Source organism: Ochotona curzoniae, unplaced genomic scaffold (assembly GCF_017591425.1).
Source record: "Ochotona curzoniae isolate NIBS_2020 unplaced genomic scaffold, NIBS_Ocur_1.0 scaffold_4701, whole genome shotgun sequence".
NCBI classification, from domain to species: Eukaryota; Metazoa; Chordata; class Mammalia; order Lagomorpha; family Ochotonidae; genus Ochotona; species Ochotona curzoniae.
In genome coordinates, this window is record NW_024467122.1 from 14,413,009 (window position 1) to 14,433,639 (window position 20,631).

At 44.7% G+C, this 20,631-nt stretch overlaps 1 protein-coding gene and 1 non-coding gene across 2 annotated transcripts in view; both read left to right on the forward strand.

Moving 5' to 3' along the window:
- Positions 1–20,631, forward strand: part of ARMH4 (armadillo like helical domain containing 4) — a 115,009-nt gene that overhangs the window by 61,065 nt on the left and 33,313 nt on the right. The gene's annotated exons all lie outside the window — the stretch shown is intronic.
- Positions 10,730–10,835, forward strand: LOC121149565. The gene has a single exon (XR_005882718.1). It is a non-coding gene; the product is annotated as a U6 spliceosomal RNA (small nuclear RNA).

The following is a 20,631-nucleotide window of genomic DNA, read 5'->3' on the forward strand; positions in this document are numbered from 1 at the left end:
AAACCTAAGACTCGGGGCTTGTCTAGCAGGAGCATATCCTAGTACCTGACATAATGATGAATCAGGAGACAGGTCACATTAGGCAGGACCATGACATTAACTACCACAAGAATTAGCTCAAGAATTGGGGTGGTGAAGGACTAAGTTAGGTGTGACTAAGGAGCCTGCCATCACTCACGCATAAAGGAACCAACAACAGTCTGGGCTGGTCAAGGCAGCAGCACCCAAATGTGCATCCTGAATAGGGTGTGGGGTGGGCTGGGCTGCAACGTTCACCAGCTCATACAAGGCCAAATGGAAGGCCAGACTGTCGGGCACTGGTCTAAAACCCACTGGCATGTATGAGAACTGGGTCTGGGAGTGGATCAAGTGGAGGAACTTGGGGAACTCCACTGGCAACTCATAGCTCCCGCTGGTGAACACATGCTCCAGACCTGGGGATCGGACAAGCTGGGCAAGGTAGCTCCAAGGCTGGCCAATGTGTGAATTGGCAATACAATGGGATGGATCAGGCAGGACTGAGCAAACCTTAGCACACAAGCAAAATTAGAAACCAGGGTGGAACATAGGTCATGCTGAGCTAGGCTCTTACACCTACTGGTCTGCATGAGCCTGGAATGCCAAGTCACAGCATCTAAGGCAAAGCCCAACACAGCTGAGTCAGAGCAACACTGACATGTGTGCGATCTATGGCTGGGAACAGGCCAGGTTGGGGAGCTAAGGGGACACCCTAGCTGGGTTGAGGTTCCCAGTGAGGAGTGAATGGGCTGGAATGGGGGCTGTGTTCTGATCTGGATATGGCTGTAGTCTCTCTTGGCACAAGTGTGGACTGAGACTGGATGCACCAAACCGGGCCAGACTCCAACACCAACTAGTGTTCTGGAGGACCAGGGTAGATGTGGGACCGGCTAGGCTAGGTCTCAGCCCCTACTGAGCCATGTGTGAGCTGTATGTGGGTATGGACGAGCCGTGACTGGGCTGGAATATCCAACAATAAAAACCAGATTGGGTTGAAGGCCAGTCAGGAAAGGCCACTGTTCCTGCTAGGACAGGAGGTGGACTGAGTAGGTCTGGCTCATGGACTGCCTGGTATGCTCAAAATCTGACATTGGGAGAGGTTCTGATGGACAGGCCAGGGCAATTCCTCTGGCAGGACACAGACCTGGCAGATAAGCACAAGAGGCATGACAGAGAACAGCCCAGAACAGGCTATGGAAAGTTTTCCACTACATACATTTGGCATGGGTTGGGGGCAGACCAGGCTGAATCAGTTCACGCTTTCCACTGGCGAATCCGAGCACCAGAACAGAGAGTGAGTCAGGCCAGGTTTGGTCATGACAAAATCCAGTGAACATTATGGAACACCAAGGTGAGATGACCCATACCAGATGTGGCCGCAGCACCCAACAGCATATGAAAGAACCAGAAAGGGAGGGAGCAAGGCTGGCAGAAGGAATATGGGGGTGTTCCCTTGCTGGACAACCACTCTCACTGAAGAGTGTGGGTTGGGATGGGGGCAGGCCAGACTAGCAGGGCTACAACACCTGTGGGCCTCATTTTAACTAGATGAGAAAAGCCTGGTTGGGCTGAATGTTCTGACTGGTGTAAGCTACAATTAGAGTGTGTGAAGGTTGTTTGGGCTTAGCCACAGCATCAGCTGGCAGAAGCTGACAATGGGGGCTAATTCTGTCAATTTAAACCACAGAATCACCTAGAGAGTACAAAATCCGGGAGTGGGAGTGGGAATGGCCTGGAAGGGAAATAGTGGACTCCTCCCTCTTGGGTTATCACTCCCACGGTAGGACACGAAAACTAGCACAGGGGCTGGAGTGGCTAGACAGAAAGGCATCCAACAGCAAGTGGTGGGCTAGATAGTGGAGCTGGTTAGGTTAAACTAGTATTCAATGCCCATTGACAAGTATGAGAGCTGAATGGGATGTGGAACAGACTGAACTAGTCTGCCATACATACTGGCAAGCACTGGGACCAGCACAGGGGGCGGGCCTGATGGGAGTTATTGTGGGTCGCTCCAACTAGGCTGCAGCTCCCATTGGCTTATGTGAGGGCCGAGTGTGTGCTGGGCAGAACCAGTCTGGACTGCAACACACATTGGTTCCAGTGGAAGACAGGGCTGGAAACAGAACCAACCCAGCAATTGCAACCACCAGTTGATTGGGGCGATGGAGTGTACTGGAACCTGTACTTGCAAGTACATACAACAATCTTTTCCTGGAATGCAACTCAGACAAAGCCTCTTCTTTGGCGGATCAGCATACCAGTCGGAACTGCCAGACTCAGAACCCTAACCATGCACAAAGACAGAGGACAGAACAAATCAATCAACTACCGCAGCTATATGTTGGCTGTGAAAAACTGGACAAAAAGAGACTCTAAGGGGGGATTGCGTCAATCAGTGGATTCTGCAGCAATCTCCTCGTGCTTGGAAAGGCAAGATTGGCAGCAATTCATAACTGTTGAACTATCAAAACCACTTGAGCAAGACCCTCAGAGCATGCCCCACATCAGGGACCTGGGGTGTGTAGGAGATTGGGTAGGGCTTCTCCCTTAAATCCCCCTTTACCCCAGATATAGGAAAGAAAAACAATGTGGAAATAATGGTATTACCCACTTTCCTGTAGCCCCTGAAATTTGTGCCCTAATTAACTATGTAAAGATTGTCAAAAAATGGATAAAAAATAAATACCACATTTTCTTTCTCTAGCCATTGATGGAATCAACATCAATGATTTTTCTCTATATCTTAGTTACTGTGAGTTGAGCTGTTATAAATTTTGGAGTGCAAATAATTCCCATATGCAGGAGTGGATGGCTGGGTCCCATGACAGATCTATTTTCAGTTCTCTGAGGAATCTCTGTCCTGACTTCCATAATGGAGTGACCTTGATTTCTCTGGCAGGGTTTTCTCTTTTGTTGCTTTGGTAATGAAAGCATGGGTTTGTAGGTGGTAGTGAGTGAGTACAGGTTGATCTTTGCGTGTTTGACCCAGACTTGTGCTGCGGTGTCTTTAAAGGTCTTTGGATTCAGGTGATGTGTGTTATTTAGGAGACACTGAGACCCTGAGACACGAAGTAGCTTGTCCACAGTCCTGACCTGTGGGAATCTCAGGTCTTTTGTCTCTTGGGCCAGTGTTCTGATTACTACATCTAGTTGCCACATTGATTTCTTTCACTTCATTTCTGTCCATCAACACACACACATACATACACATGGAATATTTATTTTAAGCAAGGGCACTAGTGAGGTTGGTGCAGTGTTATAGCAGGCCATTCCTCTGCTTGTGGTGCCAACATCGCATATGGGCATTAGTTCTAGTCCTGGCTGCTCCACTTCTGTTCCAGCTTCCTACAGGAAATGACCTGAGAAGCAGTGGAGGGTGGCCCAAGTCCTTGGGCTGCTGTACCCATGTGGGAAACCTGGAAGAAACTCCTTTAAATTGGCTCAGCTCTAGCCGTTGAGGCCAACTGGGGAATGAACCAGTAGATGTAACACCTCTCTCTCTGCATCTCTTTGCATCTCTGCAACTCTGCCTTTTAAGGAAAACAAATCTTAAAAAAGACATTAGCTTGGGCCCAGTGTGGTAGCTTAGTGGCTAGAGTCCTTGTCTTGTATGCATCAGGATCCCATATGGGTGCTGGTTCTAGTCTTGGTGGCCTCGCGTCCCATCCAGCTCCCTGCTTATGGCCTGGGAAATCAGTCAAGGACGTCCCAAAACCTTGGGACCCTGCACTCAGAAGAATCTCCTGGCTCCTGGCTTCAGATTGGTATAGCTCCGGCCATTGTGGCCACTTGGGTAGTGAATCCATGGACGGAAGATCTTCCTCACTGTCTCTCCTTCTCTCTGTATAGCTGACTTTCCAATAAAAATAAAATAATTTTTAGAAAACACATTAGTTTTAGGCTGTCATGTCTAAGTTTGAATTTTACTCAATGCTAACTTAATGATATGACTTAATTTATCCCTGTAAACCTCATTTTCTTTCTCATCTGTAAACTGAGTAGTTTATAGAGTTATTGTGAGGATTTATGTATGCAGAATTTTTAACAAATTGTTTGGCACCTAAATGTCTGATCGATGTCTGCCTGTATTTCTGTTTGAATGTACAAGACACTGGCTTGGGCCAAGGAGCTGAAGTAAAGAGATACTTGTGTTTTTAGTAGGAAAGCATCATGTTCATTTACCTCCACCTAGGTTATATTATGTTGGTCATACACTGTATTGATTTGAGATCCTGCAAGAAAAGTAAAGTTTCTTTTTCTAGTTTAAGTGAGGCTTCTAGATTTATGGTGGTTGTGATACTCAGATGGTTGAGGGATCCAGGTTCCTGCACGTGCTCACTGTGACGTTGTTGTCTGGGAACAGGATGGAGAGTGTGTGGGAGACATGCCTACTAAGGTGTGGGCTCTCAAGTCACACATCACTCTGACAATATTTCATTCAACACACTCAGCCGCTATGCCACTACTAACTGCAAAAGACTAGGAAACTGTGACCAGACCTGGCTCTCTTGCTATAGGAGGAGAGGATAATGGATTTTAATGGACAACTAATGGGCTTTGCCTAGGAACCTGACCTAACCAGCACTGGCCAGAAGGAGGGGTGCTCAGGGGGAGCTATGAGGCATGATACTGACAGAATGCTGGTTTTGGATATTAGTTCAGAGAGAGACTTGCATTATGACCTTGACCAAAGTGCCTGACTGTTAGCAGCTGTATCTATGCTGTGAAGGACAGCCTGGAACTGCACATCTCCAAGGTTCCATCTAGGCATGTGAATGTTGCCTGAGCCTCCCCCACCACGTCAGAGGTTCCCTTTCTCCTAAGGCAGCCCTCACTGTACGTTATGCGACACATAGCTAGTACAATACTGTTTGGTGTGAGGTTTAACATTGTGTTAATGCTTGACCTTTGTAAAGCAACAAGTATGATAATAGAATATTTGGCAGATATCAGAAGATCAAACATTATTTAAATGTGGGTGGATGGCTCAGTTCACAAATGTGAGTCACTGAGGGCTCTTTGAGGAAGGGTGTTTTAGATTTGAGGTACTGCGCAAGTTTCTTTAGGAATGAGACAGAGCTGAGAGGCAGCCACTGAGGTCTTTTCTGGGCTCACATTTTATGACTCCGTAACTCAGCAACTCTTTCTAAGTTGGGAGGAATTCCATCTTCATTCTTTCTAATGGCATTCTGTCTGATAGTTCTTTTATTATTATGTTTTGCAATCAAGTTAAACTTCTGAGTAAAAGTTTCCATCTTTGCAAGGTCAACTTAATGCACATTAAGCTTTAAGGGAGAACATCCTTCCCTCTATGAATAGAGCTGTATTTTTAAATCCTTTAGCATTTCAGGCCAGGGTCTGAGTACTTAGAAGATATTAAAAGGCAGGACCATGTAGTTTGCTGAGCATTTGAATCATGTTTTCTAGATTTAAATTAAAAACAAATCCCTCAGAGATTTCAGTTTTAAAACAGTGTACTTCGTATTCTAGAAAAAGCCCTGACTTCCAGTTTTGAAGTTGGCCTCCTTCAATTTGAAGGAGGGAATTACTGGTGGGAAGACACGGAATATCAAATACATAAAGCAGGAGTGTCTCCAAACTTCATAGAGCATCGGGGTCATTTGAAAAGCCCATCTGGTTTTGTTTTTGAGTTGGTGGGTGAGGAGATACCTGAGACTGCCTGAGATGAGCTGAGCTCCCAGACGAGACCTTGATGCTGCTGACCTGTGGACTCAGCTTTGAGCAGGGATGTACAGCACACCTCCTGCTCCTCTGGCATTTTCCAAATTTAAAACCACATAGAAAAGATCATACATCATGATCAAGTGGTATTTATCCCAGAGATGCAAGGGTGGTTCAGCATTTGCAAATCAATAAACATCATAAATCACAGCAGCAGAATAAGGAATAAAAGCCATATGGTCATCTCAGGAGATGCAGAGAAAGCATTTGGTAAGATTCAGTAGCCCTTTATAGTTAAAAAATGAAACTCCATGAATTAGGTATACAGGGAACTTGCTTCAAAGTTATAAAGACTGTGTATGACAAAAAGCCAATCTGAAAAAGTTTCGCCTCAGATCTGGAAATGTCAATTTTCACTGTTCTTACTTAATGTAGACAAGAATGTCAACTTGCACTGGGTTTTTTTTTTTCATTTTTTATTGTATTTTGACAATCTTTACATAGTTAATTAGGGTAAAAAGATTCAAAGGCTAAGGGAAATGGGTAAACTAAAAGTTCCATATTGTTTCTTTCCTATATCTGAGATAAAGGGGGATTTAAGGGAGAAGCCCTACCCAATCTCCTACACACCCCAGGTCCCTGATGTGGGGCATGCTCTGAGGGTCTTGCTCAAGTGGTTTTGATAGTTCAACAGTTATGAATTGCCACAATCTTGCCATTCCAAGCACGAGGAGGTTGCTGCAGAATCCACTGATTGACGCAATCCCCCTTAGAGTCTCCATTTGTCCAGTTTTCACAGCCAACATATGATTGCGGTAGTTGATTGATTTGTTCTGTCCTCTGTCTTTTCATGGTTAGGGTTCTGAGTCTGGCAGTTCGATGAAGTGATCCCCAAAGAAACTTTGTCTGAGGTGATCTCAGAAAAGATTGTTGTATGTACTAGCAAGTACAGGTTCCAGTACACTTCATCGCCCCAATCAACTGGTGGTTGCAATTGCTGGGTTGGTTCTGTTTCCAGCCCTGTCTTCCACTGGAACCAATGTGTGTTGCAGTCCAGCTGGTTCTGCCCAGCACACACTCGGCCCTCACATAAGCCAATGGGAGCCGCAGCCTAGTTGGAGCGACCCACAATAACTCCCATCAGGCCTGCCCCCTGCGCTGGTCCCAGTGCTTGCCAGTATGTATGGCAGACTAGTTCAGTCTGTCCCACATCCCATTCAGCTCTCATACTTGTCAATGGGCATTGAATACTAGTTTAACCTAACCAGCTCCACTATCTAGCCCACCATTTGCTGTTGGATGCCTTTCTGTCTAGCCACTCCAGCCCCTGTGTTAGTTTTTGTGTCCTACCATGGGAGTGATAACCCAAGAGGGAGGAGTCCACTATTTCCCTTCCAGGCAATTACCACTCCCGGATTTCGCACTCTCTAGGTGATTCTGTGGTTTAAATTGACAGAATTAGCCCCCAGTGCCAGCTTCTGCCAGCTGATGCTATGGCTAAGCCCAAACAACCTTCACACACTCTAATTGTAGCTTACACCAGCCAGAACATTCAGCCCATCCAGGCTTTTCTCCGATCTAGCTCACATGAGGCCCACAGGTGTTGTAGCCCTGCCTGGCCTGGCCTGCCCCCATCCCAGCCCACACTCTTCAGTGAGAGTGGTTGTCCAGCAAGGGAACACCCCCATATTCCTTCTGCCAGCCTTGCTCTCTCCCTTCCTGGTTCTTTCGTGTGCTGTTGGGTGCTGCGGCCACATCTGGTATGGGTCATCTCACCTTGGTGTTCCGTAATGTGCACTGGATTTTGTCATGACCAAACCTGGCCTACCTCACTCTCTGTTCTGGTGCTCGGATTCGCCAGTGGAAAGCGTGAACTGATTCAGCCTGGTCTGCCCCCAACCCATGCCAAATGTATGTAGTGGAAAATTTTCCATAGCCTGTTCTGGGCTGTTCTCTATCGTGCCTCTTGTGCTTATCTGCCGGGTCTGTGTCCTACCAGAGGAATTGCCCTGGCCTGTCCATCATAACCTCTTCCAATGTCAGATTTTGAGCATACCAGGAAGTCCATGAGCCAGACCTACTCAGTCCACCTCCTGTCCTAGCAGGAACAGTGGCCTTTCCTGACTGGCCTTCAACCCAATCTGGTTTTTACTGTTGGATGTTCCAGCCCAGCCACGGCTCGTCCATACCCACATACAGCTCACACATGGCTCAGTAGGGGCTGAGACCTAGTCTAGCCGGTCCCACATCTACCCTGGTCCTCCAGAACACCAGATGGTGTTGGAGTCTGGCCCGGCTTGATGCATCCAGTTTCAGTCCACACTTGTGCCAAGAGAGACTGCAGCCATATCCAGATCAGAATGCAGCCCCCATTCCAGCCCATTCACTCCTCGCTGGGAACCTCAACGCAGCTAGGGTGTCCCCTTAGCTCCCCAACCTGGCCTGTTCCCAGCCATAGATCGCACGCATGTCAGTGGTTGCTCTGACTCAGCTGTGTTGGGCTTTGCCTTAGATGCTGTGACTTGGCATTCCAGGCTCATGCAGACCAGGAGGTGTTAGAGCCTAGCTCAGCATGACCTATGTTCTACCCTGGTTTCTAATTTTGCTTGTGTGCTAAGGTTTGCTCAGTCCTGCCTGATCCATCCCATTGCATTGCCAATTCACACATTGGCCAGCCTTGGAGCTACCTTGCCCAGCTTGTCTGACCCCCAGGTCTGGACCACATGTTCACCAGCGGGAGCTATGAGTTGCCAGTGGAGTTCCCCAAGTTCCTCCACTTGATCCACTCCCAGACCCAGTTCTCATACATGCCAGTGGGTTTTAGACCAGTTCCCAACACAGTCTGGCCTTCCATTTGGCCTTGTATGAGCTGGTGAACGTTGCAGCCCAGCCCACTCCACACCCTATTCAGGATGCACATTTGGGTGCTGCTGCCTTGACCAGCCCAGACTGTTGTTGGTTCCTTATGTGTGAGTGATGGCAGGCTCCTTAGTCACACCTAACTTAGTCCATCACCACCCCAATTCTTGAGCTAACCAGTGGGACTAGTATTTCCACAGGGTTTGGCCCACACATCCCCTACAGAATCTACGCCCAGAAATGGTTCTCTCCTGTGGTAGTTAATGTCATGGCCCTGCCTAATGTGACCTGTCTCCTGATTCATCATTATGTCAGGTACTAGGATATGCTCCTGCTAGACAAGCCCCGAGTCTTAGGTTTTGCATGGACTGGTGTTTGGTGGTCAGCATTGTTTGGTGATAACAAGTTCTACAAAGGAAAAGTTACTGTGTCGTTGGGAATCTACAGGATTGCTTCACATCCTAGAAGCACAGTGGGTTCAACATGGAGCTACCTAAGCAGCAATTCAAAGCACCAAAACCCAGAACTCATGGCTGGGCGGCTAGCATGCCATTTGACATCAGACTCTGCCTGCTGGTCGCTCAATGCCATCTGCTGCCCAGTGATTGTGGCAGGTGGGCCCCATGCCTGCGCAGGATCCTGAGACTACTCCCCCTTTGTAGTCACCCTTAAAGGAGCAGACCCTGGACATGATGCAGTCCCGGGGCCAGCTCATCATGTGCACGCAGTGACTGGAGTCAGGGCTGCTTTTTCTGTTCTTAGTCAATGTAGTACTGGAAGTTTTAGGAAGAGCAATTAGGGAGGAGAAATAAATAAAAGGCATTAAAATTGATAAAGAGAAATTTAAGTTATCCGTGTTTGTAGATGACATGATGTTGTACGTGGCATAACCCAAGCCAGTTTAGTGTAGTACCAGGTTACAAAAAAAGACGTGAAAAATGCTAATATATTAGTGATAGATTCCCTGAAAGATAAATCAAGAAAAAATTACCATTCATGCTAACCACAAAAAATTAAATATTTAGAAATAAATTTAACCCAAGAAGTGAAGGTTTCATATGTTGAAAGCATGAATCACTGATTAAAAGAATCATCCAAGATATACACAGACAAGATATTCATTGCTCATGATTTGAAGAGTCAATATCATTTAGCTGTCCATATGACTTATAATGATCTACAGGTTTAATGGAATCTCTGTCAAAATACCACAGATATTCTTCACAGAATTAGAAAAAAAAAACCCTACAATTTTTATGGAATCACAAAAGACCCAGAACAACCAAGACAATCCTGAGCAAAATAATCAAGCTGGAGGCATCACAATAGACATCAAAGCATGATACAAAGCTGGGTAATAAAGCAGCATGGTACTGGCATAGCAGTTAATACATAGGTCGATAGAATGAACAGAGAACCCAAAAATTAATCCACATACCTGCAGCAGCTAACTTATTTTTGACGAAAGTGTTCAGATCATGCATTTTATAAGGATAATCTCTTTAAGTCACAGAATGTAGTTAAGAACCTGCATTAGATTCTTATCTCTCACTATATATGAAAATCAACTCAAAATCAACTCAGATCCAAAGCTTTTAAATGGCTGCAAGAAAATATAGGGGAAGCATTTTCATGTCATTGTTGTAGGAGATAACTTCTTGGACACAGCCCTCAAATCACAGGAGAAAAAGTAGAACCAAACAAATGGGACTTATCAAAGTCAGGGGTGTCTGCACAGCAAAGAACATGGTCAGCAGAGCGTGGAGACAGTCAAGAGAATGGGAGAAATATTTGTGAGCTACCTATTCAATAATATGTGCTCTAGAGTGTATCACTAACTTAGAAAACCAGTAACGAAGCACAGCCAGTGCACTCAAGACTGTCAGTAGACGGTTCTCAGAAGAAGAAATATAAAGGACCAGCAAATCATCCGAAAAGATAACTCAGCATCACTAGCCATCAGGCAAATGAAAGCCAGAGTCACAATGAGTAATCACCTCACCCCTGACGGAATGACTAAAATCCGAAAGACAAATTGGTAACAGTTGTTGGCGTGCATGCAGAGAAAGGCAAACACTTAACAAACTTATTAACTGCTGGCAAGAATAAACTAGTGCAGCCACTGTGGAGAACATTCTGAGAATTCTTAAAAAAGCTAACCATAGGGTATTCGCTTCGGCAGCGCATGTGCTAAAATGGGAATGATACAGTGAAGATTAGCATGGCCCTTGTGCAAGCATGGAATGCAAAATCTAAATGCGGAGAGCCAGGTTTGTGGGGTAGTGAGTTAGGCTGCTGCCTGCAACGCCGACATCTGTATGCCTCTAGTTCAAGTCCTGGTTGCTTCATTTGTGACCAGCTCCCTGCTTACCTGGGAAAGCAGAGGAATATGCCCAAGTGCTTGGAGTCCTGCACTCATGTGGGAAACCCAAAGGAAGATTCTGGTTCCTGGCTTCAACCTGACCCACCCATTTGGGGATTCAATGGAAAACCTCTCTCTGTTTCTTCCTCTGTAACTCTGCTTTTTAAAGAAACAAATAATTTTTTTAAGCTGGAAATAGACTTGCTCTGTGATCCCGTAGTTCCACTTCTGGATGCATACCCAAAATGCATGAACATGTTGTATCAGCCTGTACCATTATTTATAGCAGCACTGTTTTTAATAACCAAAATATAGAATCAATAAGGGTGTCCATCATCAGATGAATATTTAGAGAAAGCGTTGATGTATGCACACACTAGAATGTTACTGGGGTGCAAAAAGGAATGATATTGTACCACTTACGTCAAAATCAATGCAACTGAAAGACATCATATTGAATGTAAATAGAATCAGATGATACCGGGCGCATTCAGGGTGGTATGGCCGTAGACTATAGTAAGAATCAGAAATGCAAACATTACATACTCTCTCTTGTGTGTGGAAACTAAATTTAAATAAAAAGCAATACAAAAACTAAACTAAAATAGGAAGAAATGCTTGTTTATCAACACTGCTACAAAATAGTTTTTTTTTTCCAGTCTTTGTTTTACAACCTTATGAAACCAGTTATTAAAAATGTTACTACTGTAGTTTTAATGATCTGTGATAACTTTAAAATATACTGTGTTGGGTGAAGTGGTCATCTTTCCACTTGATTTTTGCTGATAGCCCTTGCCAATGTCCTCATTAGATAAGGGATTTATTTATTTATTTTTGCTTTCTACCTGTTAAACTCATTTGGTGAAGCATTAAACTCTTGACTATAATGTAACTTAGAAATATGTTATCTCAAAAACAGCAACAAAAGATTCTTTGCTACTAGTTGATTAAATGTGAGGTGACTTATGTTGCCTGATGTTGGTAATTAGCCTCTGTGACACTTTTATTTAAAAAATGTTTATTTTTAAAAATTTTACTAGAAAGGCAGAGTTAAGAGAGAGGAAGGGAGACAGAAAAAGAGTAAACAGTATCTTCCATCCACTGACTCACTCCCTGAATGGCTGCTTGGGCCAGGGCTATACCAGGCTGCATCTGGGAGCCAGGAGCTTCTTCTGGATCTCCCGTGTGAGTGCAGAGGTCCAAGCACTTGGCTCATCCTTGGCGCTTTCCTCGGTTCTTTAGCAGGGAGTGGGATCAAAAGTAGAACACTAGGTCTGGGAATGGCAGACATTTGGGGTGCTGGCATCACCAGTGGCCGTTTCATCTGCTGTTTCACAATGCCAACTACATTTTTTACTTTTTAAAAAGGATTTATTTATTTGGGGCCAGAGAGAGCGAGAGTAAGAGACTGATTCCATCTATTGGTTTACTTCCCAAATCACTGTGGTGGTAGGGACTGAGGCAAGCTGAAATCAGAGCCAGAAACTCCAATTGTGCCTCCCAAATGGGTGCCAGGGGCCCAAGGACCTGGGCTGTCTTCTGCTGATTTTCCTGGTACATTAGCAGGGAGCTGAGCTGGATTGGAATCAGAGTATTTGCGGTTTGAACCAGTGCTCCAATATGGATGCTGGCATTGCGGATAGTGGCTTAATGTGCTGCACCAGGACACCAGCCCTTTTGCACCTTTTAATACTGGAAGATCCAGAAATCCAGGAAAGAGCCTTGTTTATTTCATCTCTCTCTCCAGTGAGTTTGTCACATGTTTGTGTACTTCATAAGCCTTTTAAAACAATCTGGTAAGTGAATGGTTACAAAGTCTGTTTAATACATAAGAGGAAATGTGGCTCCATATAGGATCCAATTGGGGATATTTTCTTGGTGTTTCTATTTCCTCTCCTTAGTGAGGGCTACTTACGTGTGCATGAGCAAATGGCTTGAGTAGTCCTCGCAGCTGGGCAGCCACTGTAGCTGTTGAGCGTGAGAGCATGAAGCAACACCACTTTCTTCTTTTAGCAAACTCATCAACTGTTGTAATCCAGATCCTAGGGAGAAGCGACTCCATGGCCTACCTCGGTGTGGGTGGGAATTGATGCCATGCTTGATTTCATTGGACTTGGCGCTGGCACTGTGGTTTAGTCTGTAAAGCCCCTGCCTGTGGTACTGGCATCCCATGTGGGTGCTGATTCAAGTCCTGGTTGCTCTTCTGCCAGTCCAACTTGGCTGATGTGCCTGGGGAAACAGTGGAAGATGGCCCAACTGCTTGGGCCGCTGCATCCAAATACCTGGATACTGGGAAGACTCTCCCGGCTCCTGGTTTTGCATGTCTTTATGGGAAAGACAGATATACAGAGAGGAGGGGATTCAGAGAGGAAGATCTTCCTTCCGATGATACACTCTCTAAGTGGCCGCAACAGCTGGAGCTGAGCCAATCCGAAGCCAGGAGCCTGGAGCTTCTTCCTGGTCTCTCATGCGGTGCTTGGTCCCAAGGCTTTGGGCCGTCCTCGACTGCTTTCCCAGGCCACAAGCAGGAAGTTAGATGGGAATTGGGGCTGCTGGGATTAGAACTGGTGCCCATATGGCATCCCAGCATGTTCAAGGTGAGGACTTTAGCCACTACACTATTGTGCTGGGCCCTAAATAAAGTTTAAAAAATAAAAATTAAGGACTTAAGTGGTGATGCCAGAATAATTTTGTGTATAAATTTTTAATGTTTGTGCTTAAACTATCAAGTGCAGTTTTTTTGTGTACTACTGCAGGCATTGGGAGCTTTACTGCCATGTGACAATCCCACATCATTGCTTTAGGAAAAAGAATCTCGTTGGATGTCATGTAGTCAGAAAGCCCTATACTATAACCTTGCAGATGGGTAACTCTTCATTGCATATTTCAATGTAGTTTCAAAGCCATCACATAACTTATTTGGCCAATACAGAAACTGAGAAGTGTGCAGAGTGACCTTGCTAATTCCATTGAGTGCGTGTGCTATCCTTCCTTGAGAGGCAATGTGGGAGTTTGTGTGGTTGTTCTCACCAAAGTTGTTTAGCTCTGTCTTCCACTTCTCAGATGGATTTGCAGATGGGCTTTCTTGTGGTTCATGAGTTGGCAGTTCTTGCCTACTTTCTCAATGAACAATGAGTTTTAAGCTTCTATTATTAGTATCACAATGTGATTTAAAAAAATATATTTTCACATATGCTGTACATGACTACCAGCTCTGGATTTGGTAGGTCAAGGTTGATTATTGGTTTCTGTGTTTATTTAGTAGCCTTGTACAGTTATTCTGTTTGCTTGTGTCTTGGTTTCCATCTATTTAGAAGGGGGAGACGAGTAGAATCAACTTTTGGGAGGTACTAACAACACTGTCTAAGTTTCTCCACATTCCATCTCTAAGAAGCTAAATATTTTTGGCTCTCTGGAGCTTAAATTTTATCACATCATAACATATTTGTAAATACTGTATAGAACAGGAAACCACAAAATATGACATGGAGTCCTACATTGCTGGCATAATAGGATGGTGATATGACCACTGTGAGTGTGGCGCCCAGAAACCATCCTCCGTAAAACTCAGGTGCACATCACTCAGCACTAGAGGTCACAGCACAGCAGGCTCCCCGACACAGTGATTGCTTTTCTCATGACCCTATTTTGGTGAGAGGGAAGGGCTTAGACGGTAATCAGGCCCCCACTGACCTTTCAATTCTAGGTGCCATGAAGAATAAGATTGGGTGGCCGGAGGTCTTAGAGCAGAGGTTCTGACCCAAAGTTGCTCTGGGGAAATGGGTTTTTGAATTAAAACATGCAGTGAAGGAGAAAAGAGAGTGTTGCTGAGGCGGGAGCATTTCAGGCAAAGGGAACAGATTTATCAGTGTTGGTGGCAGGAAGCACTTGGAGACTTGAAACACGGTTGTTAGAGCTAGAGCCATCAGGCAGTGCAGTAGAACTGGTGAACCCTGTAAGACCTTGTTGCCCAATTAAGGATTTGGGATTTCATGCTGTTAGCCGGAAGTGGCCTGAGAACGCTATGGATTAGCATTGGGAGAAGATTAGAGCAGCACCTATTTTCAAGTGCTCTGTGACTTTTAGGGCCTCGCTCTGGCTAAGGATGCTTTGAGGGAATGCTGCATGAAGAGTAGATATGGAAAAAAGGAGGTACAGTGACAGACACAGGGAAGCCATGGAGGAGTGTGTCAAAAGGACTGCACAATGGGCAAGCAGATGGATTCAAAAGTAATTTAGCAGCTAGTTCGGGTCTTGGTGGCTGATCTGATCTGGCAACGACAGGAAGGGAAGTGTTGAATGTGATCCCTAGGTATTTGGTTGCTGTAACAGGTGGGTAGACATGCCATTACTGAAATGGAAAGGAGTTGGCTAGAATGTGAGAACTACATGAAAGATGGGGAAAGGCAGAGATCATCAGTTCAGTTTTGGGTATGTGGAATTTTGGGTCAATGAGAGACCCCAAAGGAGAGAAATGACTGCAACCTGGAGGAGAGGTGGGCTTGGGTCTACATCTGGCAGTCAGTGTTGGATGGAAACTGATGCAGGGGAGTTTAGAAGAAGGGTAATTGAACCCTGGTATTGAACCCTGAGGAACTTTAACAATTAAAACATGTCAAGTAGGTCAGACCCCACTAGGAGACTGAGGAGCAACCACCAGAGACATGCAGGGCATGTGATGGTTTGGGAGCCTGTGGAAAGATTGCTTCAAGATGGAGCAAGAGACAAAGAGGTCTCCAAATGCATTGATCAGGAGCTCAGAAGTCGTTCATGTCGTTCATGTCAGGTGTTTGTGATACGCGTTCCAAACTGACATGTTCTCAGTGAACTCCATTGAGGAGGGTTGTATTGAGAATAGCCTGAGATATAAATGAATACTTACCACAAAGCTGGTCCCACAAGACACATAGTATAGGGAAGTTGGTGTAATTAAAAGCAAAAGTATGGTTTAGGAAATGAGGACACACATTCTGATCTTAGTGGAGCGTAGTGTTTGTGTCTGGGAAGGTGTAAAGCTTGTGGGTCCAATGAAACAGAAATTTGGATACTGGGCCAGTGGGTTGTAACCTTAGTGGGACCTGATCAGGTCCTGGAGTAAGGTCAGAAAAATGTGGACGGGGAAGAGATGCGTGGTACAGAGCCTTGGAGTACATCAGAATCCTGGCAGTGGTCTCAATATAGAGAGGTTTCAAACTGTTCCTAATATTCAGGCTTAGAATATCCTGGAGTTTTCTCTTTGTTTCTCTATGTTTAGAGTTATATACTAGAATGTTAATTAAGGAGTGGTGTATGTAAAGCTCAGCCAGGGGAAGGCATGGGCCAGTGTTACCTTGTATCAGTTGGATACCTGAGGGAACTGTGGGAGGCAGAGTTGTTGGAGGGAGGGGTGATTATAGACAAGTTTAGTTCAAGGAAATAGAAATCAAATCCAGTTTTAATACTTTGGTCTGAAAATGTGCAAGGCTCATGATATCAAAAGGTATGGTGAGGATAAAGAATTGTTTCTAGTCTATGAAGGTTCTCTGTATGAATACATTGGTTATTCAAGTGGTTAGTTGTTTTCTGTTGCTAGATGATCACTTTTGTAGTTTTAGCTGGGCTGCGGATTGCATTAGCTGGACGTTCTTTAGTTTGGGAGTGGACAGTTGTGTGGCCATTAGAACAAGTGCAGTCTTCGTGTAACTGTGGCTCTTACATCCAAGGTTGGTGTCACCTGTTAGATTTTGGCCAAATACAACCCAGGGTACTGATCCTGCTGCCAGTGGATGGATCTTTGCTGCACAGGAGGCTGTTTGAGGGCAAGTTGGCATTTTCAGAATTTACCAAGTGTCCCTAGAAGTGGATGGGGTTACTCCCATCACCACCCTTCAGCGCCTCAGTTCAAATCACACTTTGGCCTGCCAGGTTGCCACAGGTTTTGCATCACTGATGGTTATTGTCAGGAGCATAGGAATAAGTATTAGTTTTAGTGACTTCCCCAAATAGATCTTTGGATATTTTGTAGGTGTATTCCCCAGAGAAGCTGCCTGACTTTTTAGTATACAAAAAATAATAAATTAAGAATCCTTGACTTCTTTGTAATATTATCTTCAATTAATGCCTTTCATTCCTGTGTGTGACGTAAGGTCCCCTAAGGTTGATATCATTGTGACATAGAGGAGATTATTGCTAGACTCATTGCTCTACTTGACAAACAGGCCTTTCCCCCCCCAGGGATTGAAAGAAGGGGAAAGGAGAAATATTGTTTATTAGATGCAGAATTGAGTTTTAATTTGTGACTGCATTAAAATGTGAATATGCTTAACACAATTGAACTGTTCAGCTAAAATTGTTATGGTTTAGATATTTTTCTTTTTTTGTTTGATGGTAAATTTTATGTGAATGTTACATCCTTATTTTTTAAACCAAAATTAAAACCAAGACAGATTTTCTTTTTGAAAATGGGAGAATGAGATAAACTCCAAAACAAGGCAAGACTGAGCAAATAGCTTAGCTCTCCTTCACAACTGGGCAGCTTGCTCTACATGCCAGGCTTACTGTTACAGAAGCCGTCACATGCTACTAGTCTGTTCTTGTTCTTAATTCTTCCTTGGTGGATTGATTGCTCCCTATGGGAAAATGCAGGTACTCACATGGGTGATAAATTTTTTTACTGGCAATCACCGGGTCCAATGGACTGACACCATCAGTCAAAGAAAGGCACCATCATGAGTGGGTGTTGAGGAATAGAATGTCTGTGTGTGAGTGAGGCAGCTGAAAGGTCTCCTCCAGCCCGTGATGATTCATGGGAAGGATCCTCTTGCCCCTCCCTCTTTCTTACAACTGTACCCGAGGATTAGATGGTCTGTTGTACTAGTGAAACAGAGCCCAAAGGTCAGAGCCCTTGGGCAGTGCCGCACTTGAAGATATCAGGTAACAGGTGCATGTCATGCCATAGGACCTGAGGTGTGCTCTGTAGGCAAATGACTCAAAGCCCAGATTAGAGTCAACTTCTTGAATTCATCTTATGAGAACCTTGATGGAGAAAGAAGCCTTTACCAGTTAAGTCATGCTCATAGCCACTCTAAACTGGAATTCAGGATAAGGATCCCATAGTTTAGACTTCACAAAAACCTCAAGTATGGGTATTTTGGAGGGAGGGGAGTATAGTCTGTTGTTTAGAAGAGTGAGCTTACTCTATGGCATACTCATGTCATTCATTTTCAAACTCCTGGGAGTGAGGTAGGTTTTTAACCCTTGAGTTTCTGTAGTAGTAAAAAAAAAGAATAGGCCCTTGATGAATGCCTTCTTTTGTGTTTTGATGTGACAACCTTCTTAGCTGTCACTGTCAGAGGCACTCAACCACTTGACTTTGATTAATTCTTTTGTGGGTGTCCCTATGAGATTATAAACCCCTTGAAGGCAGGAGTGGGGTCCTCATCCTTGCTTTATCCCATTTGCAGCAAGTACGTGGTTACGGAAGCTTAATCTGCAGCTGAATTGAAACAACAGAGAGAACTTAATGTAAATGGGCTGGGCTAAAAGACAAATGGGTTTTTCTGGTTCTACCGTTGTGTTTTCCACTTTCTACCTAAACTACATCATACATTTGGTGCCACAGGTGTTACGTAGAGGACTGAGGGATGACACAGGTCAGGAAAGAGGTGCTTTGAAGAAGAATGTGTCTGTGATGATAGTTTTTTTTTTGGTAGCTCAGATACAGGTGCATCATTTAATCTTGCTAGGGGCTTTCTCTATCATTAGTGAAATTTAATTATATCTTGATCAAAATTCCAGCAGTTGATTTCTTATTTGTGAAATAGAAGGTTTTTTTTTTTTTTTAAAGATTTATTTTTATTATTTTTTCATTGGAAAGGCGGATATACAGAGAGAGGAGAGACAGAGAGGAAGATCTTCCGTCCGATGATTCACTCCCCAAGTGAGCGCAACGGGCCGATACTATGCCGATCTGAAGCCAGGAGCCTCTTCCGGGTCTCCCACGCGGGTGCAGGTTCCCAAAGCTTTGGGCCGTCCTCGACTGCTTTCCCAGGCCACAGGCAGGGAGCTGGAAGGGAAGCGGGGCTGCCGGGATTAGAACCGGCGCCCATATGGGATCCCGGGCGTGCAAGGCGAGGACCTTTAACCACTTGCGCCACCGCGCCGGGCCCGAAATAGAAGGTTTAATTAAGGGCATAAAGCACTTCCTGGCTGTATCTGACTGACTTCCTCCTTTCTTGCTACTGTTAGCCATTTACACAGATTATTTTCCTCTGCTTCCCTTTGTCTGTTGCATGTTGCTGATATTTTATGTTTTGCTACTTGGCTTATTCCCCCACATATTTTTCCTTTTCAGTTCTTGTTTCCAACATTTTCTTTTCTTTTTTTTTTTTGTGTGGTTGTTGTTCCTTTCTAAAAAAATTGCTCTTCTATTATTATAAGTGCCAAGTTCTTTCCAGAAGCAGACAGGCAGAAAGTGCTGACGGCCAAGGTGAATGCTCACGGATTTGAAGGGCAGGAGAAAGCTGTGTTGGTCAGTATTGCAGGGATGTCTCCCATCACGCAATCCCAGTTTGCTTTTAGATAGCTTCCTTCTAATTATATCCAGGTGAGCTTTTGGAAAAGCTTCATCCAAGTAGCACCACCATTTATCCTCCTTGCTTTGTGGTTCAGTCCACAGCTTAACTTCTTTGTACTTTTTGAATGGAAGAAGGAAATTTAGCCAAGTTCACTCATATTCCTGACTGGTGACACAGTTCCCTTTGAGGTGGGGATGGTTGGTGGTTTCTGTCATGACCTTTGTGATGTTAAGTCCTTTGAGGTTCCAGGGTCTCCCTTTTTCCTCTCTTGAGAAAGGTCCTCTTGGGCACCATGTGTGAGTCCATATCCAATCAACTGGAGCTCCTGTTTGCAGGAATCTGCAGGAACACAGCTGGTAGCTTCCTCCATGCCATGCCAAAGCTTCAGGCATTTTCCTTTTTTGTGTAGAGGACATTTCTCAGCGCTGCCCCTCACTTTGCTTCAGAATGGCTTGTGTGTCTGGTTTTTTTTTTAATTTTTTTCTTTTTGACGTCCACCTATAAACTTCTCCCCTTTCACCCAAGCTCCCAATTTGTGTGACATCTGCCAGCCTGGGTCAGTTGCCTCTATTTTCTGCTCACTAGCGGGTGGAGAGAAGTTAGATTCTACCCTAAATCTTGGAATGCAAGAACCCCAGTTGAACATTGTGGGTAGTTATGGAGGGAGAGCACAGACTCTGGACTTGGTATTCTTGGACTCAAACCCTAGGTCTGCTACTTACAAGCTGTGCAATCTTGGATTCATTGCTAACCACTCTTGCCCCAGTTCTCTCATCTGCACAATGAAAATAAATGGTTGTACCTGTTTTAACCTGTTGTTGTGCAGAGTGTTTATCCATATGAAACCCTTAGAATACTATTTGCTACCTATTAGGCACTTTATGTGTTAGCCATTGCTGACAGATTAGAAACTTTTGCAGTAGACCAAAAAATCACTTTTCAGGTTAACATAAAAGCCTAGACAGTTTTTATTTGGGTACAGAAAGGTCGTGCATATCAGGAGACACAGGTTTAGCTAGAAACTCAACAGGTGCTCCATTGAGGACCAGGTTCAAGGCTATTTGTAACTGGGGGCAGGGGGTATTTGCAGCTGCAGCATTCTTTGAAGATAAGTGAAGTTGAGCACGTCCAGCTCTTTGGGGCTTGGCACAGATC